The sequence below is a fragment of the Furipterus horrens genome, unplaced genomic scaffold (genome assembly GCF_987537825.1).
Source record: "Furipterus horrens unplaced genomic scaffold, mFurHor1.1.pri manual_scaffold_2, whole genome shotgun sequence".
NCBI lineage: Eukaryota > Metazoa > Chordata > Mammalia > Chiroptera > Furipteridae > Furipterus > Furipterus horrens.
Window position 1 is genome coordinate 45,203,999 of NW_028327172.1, and position 13,280 is coordinate 45,217,278.

General features: G+C 34.3%; 1 protein-coding gene and 1 pseudogene across 2 annotated transcripts in view; one reads left to right on the forward strand and one right to left on the reverse strand.

The window, feature by feature from the left end:
* Positions 1-13,280, reverse strand: part of FCHSD2 (FCH and double SH3 domains 2) — a 219,782-nt gene that overhangs the window by 71,695 nt on the left and 134,807 nt on the right. The window lies entirely within an intron of this gene.
* On the forward strand, positions 5,144-7,504 carry LOC150018446 (prohibitin 1-like; annotated as a pseudogene). Its single transcript, XR_016509203.1, has 2 exons — positions 5,144-5,642; positions 7,283-7,504. The product of XR_016509203.1 is annotated as a prohibitin 1-like (transcript).

Consider the following 13,280-nt stretch of genomic DNA (forward strand, 5'->3'; position numbering starts at 1 on the left):
GGAATTCAACCAGTGACCTTTCACTTTGTGGAATGATGCCCAACCACCTGAACCACACTGGCCAGGGTTGCAGTACCTATTTTTATTTGCTCAACTATCTCCAACAACTTAAAGTAGAAATGTGATTCAGTATCATGCAAGTTAACATTTTAAAACTAACAGTGAAAGAACTAAAGGGAGAAACATCAAAGGAGAGTAACAAAAAGAATAAGCCTATTTTTTGTTGTGAAAATATGGAAATGGCTGCCCTGGCCAGGTGGGTGGTTCAGTTGGTTGCCAGTTTGGTTTGATACCCGGTCAGGGTACATACATAGGTTGTGGGTTGCGTGCAGGAGGCAACAGATTGATGTTTCAAACACAAAACGAAAAACATACTCTAAGGTAAAGATTAAAAAAGAAAGAAAAGAAAATAGGGAAATGGTTTTAGTTACCATTTACTAAGCATATATTTAAAATCAGGTTCTGCTTATTCACAATATCAACTGATTCTCTCATTATAGCTACAACTCATCATTAAAAAAATCAACAGAAAACCTGAACTATAAAGCAGTTAAACTTTCCCAAAATCACACAATTTAAGTTAACATTTTTCTTATTTAAATGGCATCTTTTGTGTGTATATTTGACATTAAAGTATTGAAGTACCAGAAAGTATTTAGCACAAAGAATGTAGCCTTAGTTTTAGTTCAGGAAGTAATATCCCTGATGTTGGCAATATGAAAGTTCTTTACATTGGAAGTTTTAGTGAAAAGGTAATACACATTTCTTGGACATATGGGACCATTAATGGAAAGAAAATAGTCTGCCGCCCTTAGATGTTTTCAATGCTCTCTTCCGAACTATAATTGGTGGTTGCACTGAACATGGTCTGACCCTTTAGAGCCCTAATACAGCCTCTGAAAGGAACAATCTTAGGCATATGGTATACTGACATTGACAGCTAAATTTCTTTGCACCTAATATTTTAATGTGATTTTGAATACTATGACAAAAGAAACCTGTGATAAACATAATAATAAATTATTCAACAGTTCAATAGAATATTTCTTGAGCACCAACTCTGTGCCAAGAACTAGGCTAAGGGTAGAGTCCGTTTCCATGTGTGTATCTGGATACTTAACCATGAAGAATCTGGCCAAGTACTGGAGACAAGCATGTAATAGGCGGGTTTTAATTACACAGGGTGCTATAAGAGGTGCCTAGACAAACGTGGAGGCTTAAGGAAGACTTCCTAGAGGGAATGATGCCTTGAAAGTACATTTGAAAGTCCTTAAGAATTACATTAGTCACAATTTCTATTAAGAGAATGGTTCAGTTATTAAGTATTCACATCAGTATTTCTCAAAGCTTGCCTAAATCTAACTGATCATTTTGATTGTTTTTGTTTTCCTAATAAATCAAGTAGTAGGGTTTTAAACGGTCTTTGAGTTGCACCTTAAAGCAGACTTAAAATTATAAATAGTTTCTAGAAAATACAGTAAGGGTAAGAGCCACAGAAATTTTGTTTTTCACACTTAATAAAAATGGCCTCTGAGCTAAACATGTAAAGCTGGGTATTTTCAAATTTTGATACAGTAGCTAAACTGTACTTTATTTAGCATAGTTATTCAGAATATCAAAGCTTTTAAATACAGAGTCTGTGAAGAAAGAATTTGTCTTTCCTTATTATAAACACTCACATGTCCATACTGAAGTCAATTCCAGCAACCTCTGCTGTGCTCAGCAGTATTTGAATCACAGAAAAAACATTAGCTGAGGACATTCAGTCAGGAAGGAAGGAAGAAAGGAAGGAAGGTCAAGAAAGACATGATTCATTTCTTAGCAGCAATGACAATAATTCCCCTTTTAAAAAAGTTAAAATTAAACATTTTCCCCCTACTTAGCAAGACTATAGTTGTAATAGATTGTGCCTCAAATACCTTTCTAATTAGGTAATGCATTTAAAATTGTGAGACAAAAATTAAATTTCTACTTTCTTATTCTAAAATTTAATGGTACCTACAATTGTAACTTAATTTTTAAAAAGGAGCTATAGAGGTTTATTTAGATTTTTAAAAGCTGCCCATTTGGCAAAAACATTCCAGTTTCTGTCAGATTTTAATCTTTTAAAGAAAACTTCCTGGCTTGTAGGAAACCAGTGAGATGGTGGGTGACTCCTTCTGTAAGCAAGTAGTCAAGTCCCAGGGAGCTTCTTCAACATCTGTGGACTGCTGACTCAGCCTCCTGGCGAGAGCCCCTAGCGTCCTGTGTGACAGCCCTATAGCCTCTACATAGAGGGCGCAAACAAAGCCAAACTGAAAAGGCACTTAGGTTTAACACACATGATTCTTAGCTCTAATTTCACAGAAGCAGGACAAATAGATTTTAGTCCTAAGTGGGAATCAGCTTTGTTATCATCCTTAGACTTTTAAACTCATTGCTACCACAGTTCTTAAGACTGAAAGTCTCACAACAATGTTTAAACAGAATGAGGCTTTGTCTGCATATGTTCGCATTCTATGCTTATTACAAATGAACACACTTTCGATACTGAAAGGCCGTTTATAAAGCATGTTAGTATTTCAGTTGATGTAAACATGTTTCATCAGACACATGCATGTCTCCAAAATGCAGTTTCTAAATCTCATTTTACTATTAAAGGAAATAATACATGTCATGAGGTTAGTACAATGTGTGGCAAGTAATAAATAGTTAATGAATGAATAAGGCTATTTTTCTATTTTTATTCCCCTGTAGGAGCCAGAGGCCATGGGGATCTTGTTCACTATTGTGTCTTCAGTAAATGGCACAAAGAAGGCACCCAGTAAATATTTGTTAAATTATGAATGCATGAATGGCCTGAAATAAAATGTTTTCTAACAGTACTGTATCTTCCATGTCTAAAATAGTATCTAAGAGGATGTAAGTACTTAATAAATTATGCTGGATGTCAGTTTGCTCGACCTAAAATACAGACTCCAACTCTGTTAATATATCATTACTATCTTCAGCATTAGCTGTCTTGTTCTTTCAATAATCCATACTTTTCTTCCACTTATAACTGGTCAGAAGAGTTGTATAAATAGCACAAAATTAAAATGTTTAACTTATTAATAAGCAAAAAATTTAAAAAATAAATTATTATACATTCATCCAAATTATTGTTCATACTTATTTAATTATAAAACACATTTTTGATAAGAGTGCCAGAGATAGGTACTTTCATACACTGCTTTTAGAAGTATAAATTGATATAACCTTTCTAGAAGGTAATGAGTCTACATGGAAAGTATTAAAAAATCTTTGTTTTAGACCAGGGGATACATTTTTAAAAAGGTAGCTTAAGAAAGTTATCAAAAAGGTGTACAAATATTTGTGTAAAAGAATATTTATTATAGATTTATAAAAGCAGAAAAAAGGGACAAGAAAATTATTGGCGTATTAATATAATCAAATACTATGTGGTAATTAAAATCACATTTTTAAGTAATATTTAAAGGCAGGAATAGTTCACAATGTATTTTGTGAAAAAAAAAGCACTCATGTAAACAAAAAATACCAATTTTGAAGTACAGTAGTCCCTCTCTATATCGCGGTTCACTTATCGCAGCCTCACTGTATTGCGGGATTTTTAAAAATATTATATTTAATTATTTATCGTGGATTTTTTGCTATATTGCGGGATTTTGCGGTACTGTATATGTATGTTGTTAAAGTTACGTAGGTTTAAGAGTGTAGAATAAATGTAAGGTTCCTACTTCACAGAGGCGTCTAGAATGTAATACCCACGATAAGTGAGGGAATACTGAATGTTTATGGCAGTAAGAATGGTTTGCTGCTGCATAGTGAAGTTAGGTTTTTTATCTTTGGGTTTCTCTGCACATTGCAAATTTTCTGCTGGTACTTTGGTAATCAACAAAGCAAATATCTTTTTAAAAATTAGAGATAAAAGGTATTGGCTCTACTACAAACATGCTATGGAATGCTATGTTATGTGTTATACTATTCATTTTATTTTATTTTTGTTATAGCCATTCTAGTGGGTGTGAAGTAGTATCTCACTGTGGTTTTTACTAGCATTTCCCTAATGGCTAATGATGGTGAGCATATTTTCATGTGCTTATTGATCATCTGTATTATCTCTGGAGAAATGTCTACTCAAGTCCTAAGAGTTCATTATATATTCTGGATACTAGAATCTTATCAGATATATAATTTACAAATATTTTCTCCAGTTATATAGGATGTCTTTTCATTTTCCTTACAGAGTCCTTTAATGCACATAAGTTTTAATTTTGATGAAGTCTAATTTTGATATTTTTCTTTTTGCAGCTTGTGCTTTTGGTGTCCCATCTAAGAATCCATTGCCAAATCCAAGATCATAAAGATTTGTTCCATGTCTTCTAAGAGTTTTACAGTTTAGCTTTTACATTTAGTTTTTTTATTTATTTTGAGCTGATTTTTATATATGGTGAAAGCTAAGGGTCCAACTTCTTGCTGCACATGTATACCTAGTTGTCCCAGTACCATTTGCTGAAAAGACTATTGTACCCTTTCCTTGTAGAAAATCAAGCCACCATATATATGCAAGCTTACTTCTGGACTCTTCAATTCTATTCCACTGATCTAGAGGTTTTTCCTTAGGTCAGCACCACACTGTTTTGGATTATTGTGGCTTTACAGGAAATTTTGAAATCAGGAAGTGTGACTCTTGTAACTTTGTTCTTTTTCAAGATTGTTCTGGTCATTCAAGGGCTCTTACAGTACCACAGAGTTTTAGGAGCAGCTTCTCCATTTCTGCATAAAATACAGTTGGAAATTTGAGAGAGACTGTATTAAACCTGTAGACCAATCTGTCATCTTAATAATATTTCCTTCCAACTCATGAACATGGGATGTTTTTCCATTTATTTAGATCTTCCTTAATTTCTTTCAACAAATGTTGTGTCGTTTTCAGTGTACAAATCTTAAACCTTCTAGGTTATACCCCTTCCTAAGTATTTTCATCTTTTTGATGCTATTATAAATGGAATTTTCTTAATTTTATTTTCAGATTGTTCACTGCTAGTAAGCACACCTGATTTTTGTGTTGATTTCATATCCTGGAAATTTGTTGAGTTCATAGTATTTCTGTGGATCCTTTAAGATTTTCTGTTTAGGAATTTATGTGGAGGTCAGAGTGGAAGCAGGTGTGAGTGGGTCCAGCAGAAGGAAACATGGCTGTGAAAGTGTTTGAGTCCATCGGCAAGTTCGGCCTGGCCTTAGCGGCTGCGGGAGGCATGGTGAACTCCGCCCTGTATAATGTGGATGCTGGGCACAGAGCTGTCATCTTTGACTGGTTCCATGGAGTACAGGACATCGTGGTAGGGGAAGGGACACACTTTCTCATCCCTTAGGTACGGAAACCAATAATCTTTGACTGCTGCTCTCGACCACGTAACGTGCCAGTAATCACTGGTAGCAAAGATTTACAGAACGTCAACATGACCCTGCGTATCCTTTTCCGTCCAGTTGCTAACCAGCCTCCCCGCATCTTCACCAGCATCGGAGAGGACTATGACAAGCGCATGCTGCCGTCCATCACTACAGAGATCCTCAAGTCAGTGGTGGCTCGCTTTGACGCTGGAGAACTCATCACCTGGAGAGAGCTGGTCTCCAAACAGGTGAGCAATGACCTTACTGAGCGAGCGGCAACCTTTGGGCTCATCCTGGGTCACTTGTCCCTGACTCACCTGACCTTCGGGAAGGAGTTCACAGAAGCTGTAGAAGCCAAACAGGTGGCCCAGCAGGAAGCGGAGAGGGCCAGATTTGTGGTGGAAAAGGCTGAGCAGCAGAAGAAAGCGGCCATCATCTCTGCTGAGGGCGATTCTAAGGCTGCAGAGCTGATCGCCAACTCACTTGCTAGTGCGGGCAATGGCCTGATTGAGCTGCGCAAGCTGGAAGCCTCAGAGGACATCGCATACCAGCTCTCGTGCTCTGTCAGTGCTCCTCCAGCTGCCCCAGTGAGGCCTGTCCCACCTGCCCCTCCTCAGGCCATGTGGGCCATAGCCCGGAGGGTTCTTAACATCGCCTTCCTTCTGCCCCCACCCCAGAATCGCTGTGCAATTTCATAATTCGGTTAAAGTGAAGGAAATAAAAGTAAAATCACTTCAGATCACTAATTACTCTTATAAAAAAAAAAGATTTTCTGTTTTTAGGATCATGTCATTTGAAAATAAGGATAGTTTTACTTCTTCCTTTCCAATCTGAATGCCTTTTATTTCTTTTTTTTGCTTAATTCTCTTGGATAGAACTTCCAGTACAATGTTGACTAGAGGTGGCGAGAGGACATACTTGTCTTGTTCCTGACTTGAGGGTGAAAACTCAGTTTTTCACCATTATGTATATTAACTATGGGTTTTTCATAGATGTCCATAACAGTTTAAGGAATTTCCTTCTATTCCTAGTTTGGTATGTGTTTTTTAAAATCAACACAGGGTGTTGGATTTCATCAAATGCATCATTTAAGAAGGTCATGTGTTTTTTCTTCATTCTACTGAAGTGGCATATTATATTGTATTGATTTTCATACATTGAACCACCCTTGAATTCCTGGGATTAAATCCCACTTGGTCATGGTGTAAAATCCTGTTAATATGCTACTGGATTCAAATTGCTATTAATTTGTTGATGATTTATATAAGGAAGGAATACTGGTCTATAGTTTTCTTTTGATGGTTTTGTCTGGCTTTGGTATCAGGATAATGCTTCCCTCACAAAATGAACTTGTAAATATTCCTTCCTATTCTCTTTTACAGAAGAGTTTGAGGACTGGTGTCAGTCTTTCAAGTATGTGGGAGAATTCACCTATGAAACCATCTGGTCTTGCACTTCTTTATGCTGGAAGTTTTTTGATTACTGACTCAATCTCTTTACTTATTATAGGACTATTCTGATTTTCTATTTCTTCTTTGGTCAGTTTTGAGTTTGTATTTTTAGGAACTCGTCTACTTTATCTAGGTTATCTGTTTTTTTGGTATACTACTTATAGTATTCTCATATAATCTTTTTGATTTCTGTAAGGTCAGTAATATTGCACTTTCATTTCTGATTTATGTTATTTAACTCTTCTTTTTTCCCATTGGTCAGTGCAGTAGATTGAATGGTGACTCCTAAAAGGATATGTCCACATCTTAACCTTTGAAACCTGTGAATGTGACCTTATTTGGAAAAAGGCTTTTGAAGATGTAATTAATACTTTTAAGATGAGATAATCCTGTGTTGCTTGAATGGGTCCTAAATCTAATAGCCTGTCTTTTAAAAGGGTCAGAAGAGAAAGATACAGAGACAGAGGAGAAAAGATGATGTGAAAACGGAAGTGGAAACTGCTATAATGTCAGCCTATAAGCCAATGAACCACTAAGGATTCCAAGCATCCACTAGAAGTAAGCAGAGTAACAGAGTTATGGAATGGATTCTGCCTCAGAGGTTCCAAAAGAAACTAACTCTGTTGATACCTTGAATTCAGATTTCTGGCTTCCAGAATTGTGAGAGAATAAATTTCTGTTGTTTTACGCCACCATATTTATGGTAATTTGTTATGGCAGCCCTAGGAAACAAATATAGTAATCTATAAATTCAATGTAATTGCAATCAAAATATACAAAGGATAACCAACAAGTTGATTCAAAAGGTAAGAATGAAGAACCATTATGAACCAACATAATTTTGAAGGCTACTGTAATACTGGACAGGAATAGACAAGAAACAAATGACACAGAATACAAAAACTAGAAATACATCTGTACATATAAAAAATTGGTTTATGGTATCCTGTCTGGTGTGGTTCAGTGGATTAAGCATTGGCCTATGAACCAAAGGGTCACAGGTTCAATTCCCAATCAGGGCACATGCCTGGGTTGTGGGCCAGGTCACAGTTGGGGGTGCACAAGAGGCAACCACACAATGTTTCTCTCCCTCTCTTTCTCCCTCCCTTCTCCACTCTCTAAAACTAAATAAATAAAATCTTTTTAAAAAATTGGTTTATAATAGAGGTCAGTTCAAATCTTTAATAAATCGCATTAGGGCAAGTTGTTCTCTAATAAGGGAAAAAATCAAACCATACACACAAGTAAGTTACAAAAGGATTAAAGACCTACATTTATAAAACAAAATTTTAAAACATTTATAAAAAAAATCTAGATAATATCTGTATGATACTAGTTAGGGGTATAAAAATAGCAATAATAAAATTCTGTTTTGAAAGACAATTTTTGAGTACATAAAAATTTAAAACTTCTGTTAATAAAAGACTATATAGTTTTTGTTACTTGTAACATATAACAGAATTAGTATCCAGAATAAAAAAGAATTCCTACAAATCAACAAAAAAAACCTAATCTAATAGAAAAATGAATGAAAAATATAAATAATTCATAGCAGAGAAACAGAAATGACAAAAACACTCAACTTCACTAGTGATTAGAAAAATGCCAATAGAAAATACCATTTAGAACCCATCAATTGGCAAAAGTGAAAATATCTGCTAATATTATGTATTGAGAAGGATATGGGGAAATCAGAACATCTTTTTACTGCTGGAGAGAGTATGCATTCATATAATCACTTTGGTACATAGTGAAGTTGAAGATGTACAAAGATTTTCAAAGGAGCAATGTTTCAATAGTGAAATATTAGAATGACTCATTTGTCTTTCAATAGCAGAAAACATAAATCAACTGCAGTTTATGAAGTGGCATAAATAAAGAAGATAAGATGAATAAGTAAGACATATATTTGGATAAATTTAAAAAACAATGTGTTTATTAAAATATTAAGTTGCAAAACAGGTACAAGGTGATGTATATAATTTCTTGAAAAGCACACAACAATATAACACATTGTTTATGATTACATACTTACATGAATTTTTAAAAAGTACTGAAAATATGGTCAGAAAAGAAAGATACTCTCTTCAAAATACTGGCTGTCTCTAGAGCGGAAGGACACAAGAAAAGAAGGAATGGAATAGGTGAGGGGTACAAATGGGGTTTAAATTATATGTGTATCTTGAGTTCTTTAAAAAATGTATGTGAATCTAATAAATGTGACTATTTGCTAATTTTAAGTAATGAATACATGAACATTTATAACATTATTCTTTGTATTCTTCTACATGTTTGAAATATTTTATATATTTTTAATGTTGAGGAAATAAAGGATCTGTTTATTATTGAATAGAAGTCCAAGACGCCTGATGAAAGGTTAGAATAGGAAAGCATTAGAGAGAGACTGAATCAGGCATAGGCAGCACAGACAGTATGGTATATTTTAGCATGGAGAAGCACAGATGCTCAGGAAGGTTTAAATCTGGGGTGGAGACATGTAATTCTGTAGTAAATAAATCTTGGTATGGATAACTTAGGGACTTTAAAAAAATCTCTTCTGCTTCTTGGTTTTCCCTAATTTCACTAATAATTAAGGTTTCCACCTTTGATTATGGGAAGGCAGTAGAGGTGAAATTCACACATCTTTGTTAGTTTTTAATAGTCTTAATGAAAGGCAAAGATATCAAAGGAAATGACTGATGAGGTTTATAAATAACCAAAGAATATATTAATTAACTTCCCTTTTCATTTACACTACTAACTGATTTTGAATTAGAATTCTGAGTAGCTGTATTCTGCTCAGCGTTATTCCCATCACTTAAAATATATACTAATTATATCCATTTACAACATCTAGGGATATTTATGCTTACCAATGAAAAAATATTACCTGTTGCAGAATATTATTTCACCCACTGCTTAGCTTCATACAGTTAAATAATATACAGACAACATAAATTACATGAAAATATGTAACATAAAAATAATACTATACATAAAATATATAAGCAATATACACATATAGATAAGTTCAAACTGAGTAGGCAGAAGTAACTACAGTGCAGTCTAAAATACGTTCTAAGTTTAGTCACTTTGGTGTGGTAGGTTGGTCATATAAGACACAAATGCCAGGCTATTGAAGAGACAGCACCAGAAACGAACACAGATTTTGAATTGTACACTGCATACAAGAGAAGTTGGAATAGGGGGAACAAAATTTCATGGGTTTGAGGAATATATGGAAGTTGTTTTGGTCCAGAGACCATAGGTAATCTTATTACCTAGAGATAATCACTTCTAAGTTATTTTGATGATTATCTGTATATATAAGTATGTGAACATATATTTATAAAATGGACTTTAACCCTTTGAGTGCCAACATCGCTGGGAGTGACGCTGACAAATTTTCCCAAAAGTGCCAGCGTCGCTCCCAGCGACTCTTTTTTCGATGGCTATAAATGTAAATAACAATGGAACAATGCATATTTTGTGTTTTGTTCTCTTTTTTTGTACCCCAGGTTATATATTGATAAAAACTTTTCTCATGTTGATCCAAAATTTGAATTTTTATGTTTGTTTGTTCAAATACTGACATATTAATTCTGTTATAATTTTTACTTACATTTTAAACGGTCCTTTTAATTTCATTTATCTTTGCAATAATCACCAAAACTCTATGCAGTGTGCATGATAAGGAAACTTTTGCTAATGGACATTTTCATTGCTTCACAGTACAGCGTTAGCATTTCGTTTATAAACTGTTTTTCACGGTTGATATCTATTGATATACAGTAGTCCCTCTCTATATCGCGGTTCACTTATCGTGGCCTCACTCTATTGTGGGATTTTTAAAAATATTATACTTAATTATTTATCGCGGATTTTTTGCTATATCGCAGGATTTTGCAGTACTGTATATGTATGTTGTTAAAGTTATGTAGGTTGTTAAAGTTACTTAGGTTTGAGTGTAGAATAAATGTAAGGTTCCTACCTTGCGGGGGCGTCTAGAACATAATACCCGCAATAAGTGAGGGAATGCTGTATGTCTCTAGTGTGAATGTCGTCTGTGTTCATTTTTTTAGTACGTTAAGTTTTCCTTTTTTTCAAAAATTTATGCAATATTTGGCATACTTCTTGCTTGTTATCCATGTTGCTATGTGTTTTTTCAAATTGTAATCATAGGTTTCATATTATGTCATATATTATACTTCAAAAGCCATACTGAAGAATTTTTTCTAAAATAATTGTTATAATAAAATAACTTTAATGCAATAATTTTTTTGCTAAATTGCATCAAAGAACACTGCTTACAAAAGAAGAGTGTATTTACTATAAGTGATGAAATTTTCAGCAAATTATTATGAATAATAATGTTTTTATAGGCATTTTTCATAAACTCTGCATTTCTCAGCAAAATAGCCTGGCATTTCTCACACGAATTTTAGCAATTACGCATGGCACTCAAAGGGTTAAAAACAAATTTAGGATTACAGTTTGTATATTATTTATGACCTATTTTAATCAGTTAATACAGTGTGAGCATTTTCTATTATTCTTTAATCTTCTACAAGATCATTTAAAAATGAGTTACAACATAAAGATGGCCAACAGATATATGAAAAGATGTTCAATGTCACTAATCAGAGAAATGCAAATTAAAACCACAATGAGATATCACCTCACACTGGTCAGAATAACTATCATCAATAAATCAACAAACAACAAGCGCTGGTGAGGATGTGGAGAAAGGGGAACAAACCCTTTTGCACCATTGGTAGGAATGCAGATTGGTGCAGCCACTGTGGAAAGCAGTATGGAGTTACCTCAAAACGTTAAAAACGGAACTACCTTATGACCCAGCAATTCTATTTCTGAGAATTTATCCAAAGAAACATGAAACACTAATTTGAAAGAACATAACCACCCCTATGTTCATTGAAGCACTATTTACAATCACCAAGATATGGAAGCAGCCCAAGTGTACATCAGTAGATGAATGAATAAAACATTTACACAATAGAATACTACTCAGCCATAAAAAAGAAAAATTTACCCTTGCGACAGCATGGATGGACCTGGAGAATGTTAAGCTAAGTGAAATAAGCCAGTCAGAGAAAGACAAATACCATGTGATTTCACTCATATATGGAATCTAATGAACAAACTGAACTAATAAGCAAAACAGTCACAGACTCATAGATAGAGAGCAGGGTGACAGCTCGGGGTGGGGTTAGTGGGTGGAGGGGTTGAGCAAAAAGGAAAAAGCACTCATGGACATGGACAACAGTGGTGACTGCATGGGGCAAAAGGGAAAAGGGGGAATAAATGGTAATGGACAAAATACAGTAAAAATAAATAAAAAATAAAAATGAACTACACACATCATTTGGATATCATAAATTATCCTCTGTTATCAAATATTTAAATTACTTCAAACTATTAAATGTTTCATTTTTAAACATTTTAGTTGCTTTCAATTTTTCTTCCCACTGTAATCATCATGCAAGACATATATTTTCATAAATACCTATTTATATTCTTAAAGTAAATTCCTAGAATATAATTGCTGAGACAGAGCATGGCTCATTTTAAGGCATTTGACATATATAAACAATAGGCTGTCCAAAATTACCATATCAATCTACACTCTCAATAAGAGAATAAGAATGGATTAAAGTTTTTACCTTACTATTTTGAGAGACCCAACTGACATAAAACACTGTTATAATTTCCACTTTATTGATCATTGATGAAATAAAAAATTTTCAGTCACTACTCTTGTTTTTTATTGAAGTATAAGTCAAGTACCATAAAATTCACCATTTTAATGTTGTACAGCCATCACCTGAAAAGAAAATCTCATATCCATTAAGCAATTTCACTCTCCCCTGAGAAATTAGCAACTACTAATCAAATTTCTGTCCCTATGGCTTTGCCTACTCTGAACCTTTATTTTTTAATTAATTAATTTATTTTTAACAAGGTTACTTTATTTTTTATTTTTATTTTATTTATCTGTTTTTAGACAGAGGGGAAAGGAGAAAGAGAGGGAGAGAAACATCACTGTGCAGTTGCCTCTCATGCGCCCCCAACTGGGGACCTGGTGTGCAACCTAGTCATCTGCCCTGACTGGGAATCAAACCAGCGACACTTGGCTCGCAAGCCAATGCTCAATCCACTGAGCCACAGCAGCCAGGGGCTACTCTGGACATTTTATACCAATGGAATTATACAATATGTGATCTTTTTGCATCTGACTTATTTCACTTAATGTGTTTTCAAGGTTTATTCATGTTTTAACACATGTATCAGCATTTCATTCCTTTTTATGGCCAAATAACATTCTATTGCATGGATATACCACATCTTCAAATGTATCCTCTCTTTTTGACTACTATGAATAGTGCTGCTATGAACATATGTATACAGTTTTTG